The following is an 11,071-nucleotide window of genomic DNA, read 5'->3' as shown; positions in this document are numbered from 1 at the left end:
GCGAGATCATGACCTAAGCGAAAGTCGGACGCTTAACCGACTAAGCCACCCAGGTGCCCCTCAACTGGACTTTTAAGAAGAAAGGTGGGTTATTACACTGAGACTTTGAGTGTCAGTTCTCATTCATTCATTAACACAGTAGAAAATTTTGGTTGAATGTCTGTGGCTCAGGCAGTGGCAGGGTCTTGGGCACACAGTGGTGACAAGACCAGCCATGGTTCCTGCACTTATAGTCTATAAGGGGAGAAAGACTTGACTCAAAAGGACACATATTCAAATATGAAAGCACTACTGTGATAAGGGCTAGGAAGGAAAGGTAACAAGAGATATAATGGCATAAGAATGTGCCAGTCTGGGTGTCAGGAAATCTTCCCTAAGGAAATGACATTTCAGGTGAGATCAGAAGAATGACGATGGATCAGCTCAGAAGAGACCCAAGAAGAAACAGATGCTCCAGCAAAGACTGTTAAAGGAGGAAGCAAGGTATTCTGGAGAGTTGAAAGAAGTTGTGTGGTGTGACGTTAGAATAAGAAGTAGTGATACCTGCTGATGTTGATGTTGGGAAGGTAGGCAGAGACCAGCCATTAGAGGCTTTGTGTCCAGGATAAGAATCTGATCTGTAGCCTAAGAAAAATGGAAAACCATGAAAGGATTAGAAAAGCTTGGTGTAAGGACTAGTTGGAAGAAGTAAGTGAACGTCAGATATCTGTTAAGAGGCTAGAACAGTAGTCAAGACGAAACAAGATGGCAGCTAAGAAAAACTTAGTGGTGATAGAAAAAAGTAAAGATGAATGGGCAGAATGGAGAACTTGGTAAGGACTGACACAACTTGGTACTAGATTAGACATCTATGTGATGGCTACAGCAGTGACTCCTGGATTTTGGCTGGTACAGCTGGATAGGTTAGGGTGCCATTTCCTGACGTAAGGAACCCTGGAAGAGGTTCCACCAGGCATGAGGAAAGATCACAGGCTGATTTTTCACATGTTGATATTGAGGTGCCTTTGTGCCATCTCTGTGTAGACATGGAGTAGGCATATGGGTACACGAGACTAAAGCTCATGGCTGACCACGAAAACTTGCTAGTCATTGCTACCACATAGGTGGTAACTGAAGGCATGGACATGAGTGAAATTCAGTGAAGTGAAGGGAGATAGATATTCCTGCTGATAGTCTTGCTTGACCTCTGCTACCAAGCTCTCGGTTCTTAGTCACATAGAGGGCTGCCTCCTCAGGCCACTGAGGATGTTTTTCATTCAGTCTTGGCAGCCTTCTTTTTTAATTAAACAGGAGTGTGTGTGTGTCTGTGTGTGCGCGTGCATGTGTGTATGCACGTGTGTGTGTGTGTGTGTGTGTGTGTGTGTATAGGTGTAGGTGTGTATATGTTTGTTCTGTAGATCCAGGGTTGGAAAGTTACCATGGGCTGACCTTGGATTTCATTTTCTAATGTTCTAGTCTGCCAAAGTTTTCAAAATGGAGGGAATAGAGTGATTTTTCCCGGGGCATAACTTGTTTCCTTTACTCTTGGCTTTTTACAAACCTCACACCTTCTTTCTCCAAGGTTCCCTACTGCTTAAGACTTTAAATAGTCTGATTTTGTTTCTAATTTTCTCATAAATTCACCACCCACAGTCAACTGGATAGCTGTACTTTTTCTTCTTCCAGCAAGGTTTACTAGGAGTCGAACACCTACTCTTTATTTTCCCACCTGCCTTGGCATATGATTCTGATTCCTAAAATGAGTCTACTGGTTACAGCACTACGTGGTGCTGGCACTGTGTCCCCACAGGTGCCCAAACATTCTGTTTCTTTGAGAGGGTGCTCTCAGAAGCCTCGATCTTTCCAGTGGAATTGTATGGCTGGATCTTAATTGACTTTTACTTCCTTGGTTTGGTTTGTATTGATGGGGAACACACTTGAAAACCTCAGGTGGCTCTTCTGACTTTTCTTAAGGAAAAGGTAGAGTTTTGAAGGGGTCAGAATGTGGGTTTAGGAAAGGTGAGGTTTTCTGCTTGTGGCTGATAGTTAGGCTTATCCAAGGCTAAGACTTTAGGGTCTATTTTTATTGCCTATAATTCTTTCATTTTAGTGCACAAAAACATATATTTCACTTCAAATTTAATTACCAACTAATCTAGGGTGAGCACCTACTGTAATTTGCTGGGCTCATGCTCTGGGCATACCCAAATAAGTAAGACAATCCATGCTCTTGAGATGTGTATTTGGAGGAGATGGAGAGAGAATGATCAATTCTAATTTGTCATGATGGCATGGGTAAGGGAGCAGGTAACATGAAGAGAATATTCCACTGGTGATTTTTAAAACTACGTGTCTAAAGGAACCAGTCCTGAGTAGCCTGCACAAAACAGATGTATCAGTACTTCACATCACAGGAGAAGATGGAAGTCTCCACAGACAAATTATGAAAACAGAATATAGGGCCTGAAAGTAGAACGTGGACCTAAATGCTCAGAGGCTCCCCTGTTAGTTAGATTTGTAATAAAAATTAATATTAATGGGATAAGTCATTCCAGTGGAATAATAGATGCACAGAACATAACAGTGTTAGCAAAATGGAAACATTTGTATAGCATTAAAATTAGATTTCAAGGGCTAAGATGTCTAATGATCAATTTCCAGAGAAAATATGAGGCCTCCATAGCCCCCAGAAGGACAAATGTACAACAGTTAATTTTAGTGGATCTCAAATTTGTCTTAAATTAATAACCTTCTATTCATGTTAATGTCTTTTAAATGTCACAACGAAATATACCCATGCATGAAGTAAAAGAATTCTAGCTGCCGAACATGACCTGGATATATGTAAGAATATGTTTCAGAAGTGCCTGGGTGGCTCAATTGGTTAACCAACCATCCAACTCTTGATTTCGGCTCAGGTCATGATCTCACAGTTCATGAGTTAGAGCCCTCCATCAGCCTCTGTGCTGAAATGCAGAGCCTACTTGGGATTCTCTCTCTCTTTTTCTCTCTGCTTCTCCCCTGCTTGGTCTCTCTCTCTCTCTCTCTCTCTCTTAAATAATAAATAAGCTTTAAAAAAGAATATATATATATATATATATAATGCACACTCATTATGTTTTCACATAACAGGAGGAAAATGCACTGCAACTTTTTCCTCCTTCTTCTTTTAATTTTTTTTTAACTTTTATTTATTTTTGAGAGACAGAGCATGCGCAGAGGAGGGGCATAGAGAAAGGGAGACACAGAATCAGAGGCAAGCTCCAGGCTCTGAGCTGTCAGCACAGAGCCCGATGCAGGGCTTGAACTCACAGACTGCAAGATTGTAACTTGAGCTGATGTCAGATGTTTAACCAGCTGAGCCACCCTGGTGCCCAAGAGGGAAAGAATCTTAAGCAGGCTCCACACCCAACACACAGCCCCATGTGGGGCTTGATCTCATGACCATGAGATCATGATCTGAGCAGAAATCAAGAGTCAGATACTTAACCGACTAAGCCACCCAGACACCCCATGTTTTCCCTCTTCTTAAGGTACTGTAATTTAAGCATAAACCTGGAGTACCTAAAATGGAATTCAGGTTTACATAATGAAAGCACGGCAAGAAATATAGATGGCTGTGGAGGCACATGTCTTTGAAAAGTAACAGTCTCAAGAAGGAAAAGCAGAAATGACACGCCCTATCCATCTTGTTTAGTGGAAGAGCTACAGTTTAAATTGTTCAAAGTAGCAGGTACAATCTATGTTGTCACAGATTGTGTTAATTATTGAAACAGTGTGGATGCTGACTACTAATAGTATCAAAAATATATTCAGGGTTGATACCTGCATTTATAACAAAGAAATGTCACCGGTGGGGAAGGATTGATGAATTTGGTTAAAAGTCGTTCCTGTGTGTTACATGTAGCAGATAAATGTAAATATTTGTTTACAGTCTTATTTAACAAAGCAGGCACTCAAGTTTAAGTGAAATCAGCAAAAAGGATGTAGATGCATGGATACGTAGTTTGAGATTAAAGTCAATCTTAAACGTGAATAAATGTGTCTTGTGGAAAAGAAGTGGAATATTTCTAGTTCTGAAGGGACATGGAGGAGGAAGATCCCAGATAGAAATTCTGTGTTATTCCAGAGGACATAGAGGGCTTAGAGTTTATGGGAAGGTAAACTTGACACTCTAGATGGGAGGAACTTTCTGAGAACTCCAGATTTCCAATATGGAAGTGAGCTGTTTCGAGATCGTGAACTCACAATGACAGCAGTGTTCAAACAAGATACTGGATTACTGCCTACCAGGGATGTCATAGGAGGAACTGATTTGTGTAAAAGATGGGGCTAGATCAGTGACTTTCAATTTATTTTTAAGGAATGGAAATTTTTTTCCAGTTCATCTCTTACATGAAAGCACCAAATTTTAAAATATGTATAACAAATTAAAGAAGGCTGCTTTAGGGAGACCCACCCTGTGGGTCTCAACTCTCATATGACTGCCCCTTGGCACCTCCTCAGAATTCTGAGGGCTCGAACAACCCCCCTCTTCGCTACATAATACCTAAGGATTTACGATTCCTTTTGCTTCCAGGATTCCATGATGATTCTGTATGGGAACTGTTCTTATTTGAAATGGTTCATTAGCTATGTTTCTTTTCTTTTTGCTTTAGTTCCTAAAACATATGGAATTTCACAAATTTAAGTTCAGAAATGTTTAACCTGGGGTTTAGTTTAGACCTGTCTAAATACACATTTTGACCAGTCAGGATACAGAAATGATGATTTTGTTTCCCAAGGAAGAGGTTTTGGATCTGGCAGTATGTGTTTGGAGTCAAACTACTTGAAATCAGATTATATGACAGTGAGGAAGTACAGTATTAGGTAACCGGCTCCAATAACTTTGATCAGCTTGTATTTAGTGTGTTATGGAATTATGTGTTTCTTTCAACTCTGTCTGGCCATAGAGGATCTTTTGAAGCTCATGTGTAGGCAGTTAATCTTGACTGGGTTCATTGATTTACAACCAGGAGAAAAATGCTCTTGTGAATCCAAATAACTTAAACTTGAAAAAGTTTCAGTCAAGTGATTTTGTCCATGAGCCACTAATAAAATTAAAGGGATGTTAGAGAACAGGTATCTTGCAGGGATTATTGCTTTGCAGGTGCAAAAACCTGAGTTTAGACAATTAATCAGTTTGGGAGACTCAACCAGCTATCTAACCTAAAAAAGATAGCTGTATCAAGCAACTAATGATTTACTAATGAGAATGAAGAGAAAACTGGCATGTCTGATTTGAAAAAATGAGACTTATTTTTTGACCAGTTACTAGTGTGTATGTACTCTTAGAAAGCCAAAGAACAGTCAACTTGCAAAAAAGAGAACGTCAGTGAATAAGTTCATTACCACCTTAGTATGGTAGTGAGAAGCTGAAAACATTCTGATTATGCATTTGTTGTAGAATATATGGATAAAATTTAGTGGGTTTGTTCTCCTTGGAATATTATAAATAATCTGTTAGAAGCAACATACTAGCTATACATAGCAGTATGGATGCATTGTAAAGACATGGAGTTATTGCCTGGTTGACCATGGGGGGAAATCCAGGGAGCTGTATAAAGACAAATAAAAAGAATAAAGAGGAATAAAAGAGAATAAAGACAACAATCAAACAATTTGTGGTTGTACAGTCTAAACCTAGTGGTATGTAGGAGATAAGTCCAAAAGACATTTTGAAATGAGGAAGAAGTTGATGGAATCTGTGAGGATGGGAGAAGACTTCCCAGATGAAGAAATACTCATATCTGCTCTTCAGGTGTAGAGCAATGTGGACAATTTGGAGAATGTAAATAATTCAGTATAACTGTAGCATACAACATGCACTGGGAAGTAGTAGGAGGTGAGGTGCGTGCTACAAGTGGGGTACAGATGGTCTAGTATGCCTTGCAAGTCACTTGTATTTTATCCCAGAGGCAATGGAGCTGATGGAACTTTTAAGCAGAGGAAACACAAGAATGGATTGTATAATATATGGACTATTCCCCAGGCAGGGGATAGACTGGATTTGAAGAGAACTGAGAGAGGGAAATCTTGGGATATTTTAAACAATCTACTTAAGAGAAGTCAAGTATCTGAATTAAGGAAGAAACACTGGGGATGGATGCTGGAAACGATTTGGAAGGTATTAGAGGATAAAATAGATAATATGTTGTGACTGATTCGATATTAGGAGAGGAGAAAAAAGAAGTTAGGACCCCAGGCTTCTGGCTTGGATGATTGGGTGAAAAGTCTTGTTTTTAAACAATCAAGGGAACTTAGGAGAAGGTTGAGGGGTAGACATGTTGAGTTTGAAGCTTTTGTGGAGCCAATCCAGCAGTGATCTCTAACAGGTAGTGAGATCTGTTATCAGGACAGTGGTCTGAGCTGGGAATACAACTCTGGGAATTGTGGCAGAGGAAGAAGTCCTTGGGGGAAATATGCATAAGAAAGAGAAAAAAGGACCAAGCACTCTGGAGAATACAAAGGAATTCTAGAAGAAAGAAGGGCTAAAAGAAGGTATTCAGGGTATAACAGAAGAATGAGAGCAAGAGAAAAAGAAATCTGAGAAATGGAAGGAAACTAAGAGAAGCTGGTGCACTGGAAGCCTAAGGACCTGAGCACTTGATGAATGGGGATGAAGGGCTTCCTTCCATCCTGTGCATGTATCCATTAGCCAGCCCTGCTAATGACACCCCTGAGTTCAGATCCCCACTGTTCTCCACTGCTGTCATTGTCCCTCAGGCCCACGCTGCCATCAGCTCTACTGTGATAGCCTCTTCAGTCTTCTCTTCCCTCCATTCTAATCATAAATTTTAGCCATTGTCCTTTATTTAAAACATTTAATTTCAAGGTGCCTCATTGGCTCAGCTGGTTGAGCATCCAACTCTTTATTTTGGCTCAGGTCGCCATGCCAGGGTCATGGGATTGAGTCCTGTGTTGGGCTCTGCACTGAGTGTGGAGCCTGCTTGAGATTCTCTCTCTCCCTCTCTCTCTCTCTCTCCTGCTTCTCTCCCACCTCATGCTGTTTTTCTCTCTAAAATAAAAAATATGTATATATTTCATGTCACTTCTCTACTTATGAACTTTCTATCACCTCCTCCTATAAATAGAAAAGAAATCCTCACTTTATCATGGCCTAGAGAAACCTGCTGCCGTATCCAAACCACTTCATGCTACTTCCTTCTTTGGCTTCCAGTGGCTTCTGTTTTGCTCCTAAGAAACAACAAATTCTTTCCTTCCTCCTTTCTTCAACCAAATGTTAGTGTGATTGTCCATTCTTAGCTTTCATAACTCAACTCAAACACTATGTGCCCAGAGTAACCTCTCCTGGCCACTCTGTCCCCTGTTGCTCTATAGTGTCAGAGGTGAAGTGGTCTGTGTGAGAGTGTTCAATGTGAGCAGTGAAGGAGACACAGAGGTCAAAGACTCACAGGAGGAGGAAAGAACTGGGCTTTTCCCTGTATGGGAGAACTGGAGGTTTTACCTACCCAGACACACTCCTCAAGACAACTTATAGAATATATTCTTCTTCAAGAAAAGGTTCCTTGTATCCCTTTCCAACCGGTCCCAACAGGTCCCCAACCTGCCAGCACAGGCCAACGCTTTTTAATTTCTGTTACCAGCCTTCTGTGCTTTCCCAGACCATCAGATGCCCCACTGGAAAAAAATCGTGGTAGATTTCGGGCTTGACTAGATTTCAATCCTTCAGCTTAGTCTGTGTGACTATCACACTACTGGTTTGTATTTCCCATTAATAAATTACCTCTACCCAATCCAGCAGCCACATTTGTCAAATGCCACCAGCACAGAAAGCAGCCAGGGTTTGTCAGCTACCTCTAAAAAGAACATTTTCTTCCCCAGAAATTTAGGTGATTCAGCCATTTTTGCTTTTATAGCTATCTGATGTCTTCAGAAAACCATTATTTTAAAATATTTTCTTATTTCCCCCCTAATTGTTGCAGCAGAAATGTTGGCCTATTAAATCCTGTTACATACAACTTGAAAATGGAAGTCGATTTTCTTCTTAAAAACTATTTTAAAAAGATTGGCCAACAGGTACTTATTGGTCACCTGTTTTAATCTTAACATTGTGCCAAAGGAGTCAGGAAAAGAATCTAACCAATGATCCTTATCCAAGGTCACTGACACCCATTTGAGAAGAAAAACATACCCAAGTGAAGCTATCAGAGAGCATGATAGCATTGTCGAACATAATGGGAAGTGGGTGACCATGGTGAAGTCACTTTGTCTTCTAGATCCCAATGTCCTCAGTTGCAAATGAGAGGTTTGATTTCAGTTTGTGGTTATCAAACATTTATGTGAAAAACACTAAGCCAGATAATGGGTCTGGCCAGCTGATTGGCTGCCCAGTATATATCCATCGGTACGAGGTGCTAAAACAGCCATGGAAATAGGGTAAGATAGAGAAAACTGAATTTATCAGAACTCCTTTCGGGAAGAGTACCATATGTGATCTTAGAGTTAGCCATTTGGGATATTGGGTGAGATTCCCAAGGAGCATGCTTAAGAAACAACAGATGGAGGATAAACCCTTCTAAAGAAGGAAAATCTGGTTTACCATGGATCTTTTGTTCCATTAAACTGCAAGCTTGGGCCCCTTCCAAGATGCTTTGGCCAAAAAGAAAGGCTGAACCTCACCACTAGCTGTGCTGTTTTTCTGTCCCCTTCGTGCAGTGCTCAGTATTTTTACATAAATGAATAAATATTTTTAAAATATAGTCTCAATAGGACATATAAGTATTAGCACTGGATGCTTCTGCCTAGTTCCATAGCAAATAACTCAGTTACAAATGAAATTTATGTAGAGCCCCCATGCAAAAATCAGATTTTTTAAAAAGCCCTGTTTAAATTAGATGTGAGAACATGGGACTTTGTTCACTTAGCTTCCCTTTAAACCTACTGAGAAAATTTTGTCAAATCCTAGTCCTCAATGGAATGCTGTTTAAAAACTACTGACCTAGATGAGTTCTACTTTCTTTCTTTTTTTTCTTTTTTTAGCATGAATCTTCTGTGACTCTGTGATGAGGTATAAACATCTAGAGGATCAGATTGTACTGCTTTATTTCTTAAGTTTTCATGTATTTATTCATCAATATTAATATTATTAACCGGTTCAATAACAGATATTTTGAGAAAAGTGAAACATTGGTGCATTAAATGTACAATTTCACTTTTTTCTTTGTCTTTTTTAAAACTTAGGTTCTGGGGAAGCCTGGGTGGCTCAGTGGTTAAGCATCTGACTTCAGCTCAGGTCATGATCTCAAGGTCCATGGGTGCGAGCCCAGCATCAGGCTTTGTGCTGACAGCTTGGAGCCTGGAGCCTGCATGGGATTCTGTGTCCATCTCTCTTTGTCCCTCCCCCGCTCTTGCTCTGTCTCACTGTCTCTCAAAAGTAAATGTTAAAATAAAATTTAAAACTTATGTTCTCAAAGTTTTCCTGAGCTGCTTCTTTCAGCCCTTGGATTAAATCATATGTCTATTTCCATGAGCTCTTTCTTGTTCTTTGATTACATTAAAATAGTAACCTGTTCTCGTTTTATGGCTGCCCACTCCCGTTAAACCTCTCTGAGGCTATTAATTAGAATTCTTCTGACGTTTGTTTCTCTCTTCTAGATTATCTTCTGTTTCTGGTTTTGTTTCCATTCTGTCCTTTCTTTTGAACAGCTGGTTCACTGTGCATTTCCCAGAAGCCTTGACTGATACTCGTATTTAAGAAGGAATTGCTAGGTTGATTAATAAAAGCAGATCTGCAATTTCCTCTGTTGCTTCAGGGCCCCCCTCCCAAAGGAGATGGTGATTCAGATTCCCAGAGGGTTGACTGCCAGGCTTCCTGCATCCACGTCTGCCAGGTCTGAGGGAAGAGAGTCAGCTTTGGGGTGCTGACTCCCCTGGTGGGGGACAGACTCCTCCCAGCAGACTACTTAATTCCTTCAGGAGTATTTCTCAGGTCTTCATGGGGGTTAGCATTGCTGCTTCAGGGGGCAGGGTGACTGGGGAGGAGGTGCTATCAGGCTGAGCCAGCAGAATCCTGCAAGGACCTCTTCATCCAGCACCTTCTGGACCTCTTCATCCAGCACCAGCAGGAACTTCTGCTTCCCCTTCTATCCCCTCCATCCATGCTCTTTCTAATACCTCCCGGGACAGCCTTCCTCCCATACATGCTCTGAGGTGTGGCCCCTTACAGCCTGGTTTCATGGGCCGGATGAGCCCACTGTCTGGGATTCGTTCAAATGACTATACTCCCATTCTCAGTGCTTTTTATAATTTTTAACTTTTTTTTTTTTATTTTAAGGCAGTGGCATACCAGAGATGGGGCAGTTTCGGAAACTCTGTTCAGGACACAGGCAGCAGGAGGGCCATTTCCAGGAGGGAATTTGTAAGTAATAATAGAACAAACTGAAAGAAGTCTGGTTTTTATTATCACCAAGGTCAATGATAAAATGCTTTCCCTACTCCCCAAAAGTATATTTTCAAAAAAAAAAAAATTGAAGTTCTAAACAATGCTTTGGTTACCGTAGAATTTTAATAATGTATATGTATGTTTCAAATAAGCTCATTTTTTTTTACTACTTATTCTCTAACAAATGTTGGATTCTACAGGGAAGTTAATTTGGAAACCTCCCACTTATACACTGATCTCAACACAAAGGGACTTGGCTATACATGCGTGTTTCAAGAGTAAGTTTGTAAAGTTCTGGAATCATTTGGACTTGCTTTTTGGTGCCATTTTGTTCCCAGTCCCTGTGGTACTACATATTCCTGCATTTAAACAGTAGATAAGAAATAAGCAGTGACAGTGCAGTATTGTAAACATAAACAGACCTGAGTTCCTTTAACTATCTCTATATATGTGATCATTCTGAGTTTTTGTTTGTATTTAAATTTAAAACCGAGATATACAGGGCAAAGTGTGAGATGTAATATTTTTATGGTAAGTATAAATTATAGCTCATGCATGAAATCTTATATTAAATCATAATAATATCTTTACATGGAAATGTCTTATTTATAAATTAATTTTTTATTGTAATTATGAAACAAACCAAGG

At 40.2% G+C, this 11,071-nt stretch overlaps 1 long non-coding RNA gene across 2 annotated transcripts in view; it reads left to right on the top strand.

Moving 5' to 3' along the window:
* Nucleotides 1-10,691, top strand: part of LOC120224988 — a 58,028-nt gene extending 47,337 nt beyond the window's left edge. For both annotated transcript variants that reach the window (XR_005526716.1, XR_005526714.1), the window contains exons 3-4: nucleotides 10,316-10,399; nucleotides 10,624-10,691. This is a non-coding gene — a long non-coding RNA (uncharacterized LOC120224988). The remainder of the gene's footprint in view (nucleotides 1-10,315; nucleotides 10,400-10,623) is intronic.
* The last annotated feature ends 380 nt before the right edge of the window (nucleotides 10,692-11,071 follow it).

This window comes from Hyaena hyaena, unplaced genomic scaffold, assembly GCF_003009895.1.
Source record: "Hyaena hyaena isolate Hyena2069 unplaced genomic scaffold, ASM300989v1 scaffold_1298, whole genome shotgun sequence".
Lineage (NCBI taxonomy): Eukaryota > Metazoa > Chordata > Mammalia > Carnivora > Hyaenidae > Hyaena > Hyaena hyaena.
This window is presented reverse-complemented; position numbering and strand designations above follow the sequence as displayed.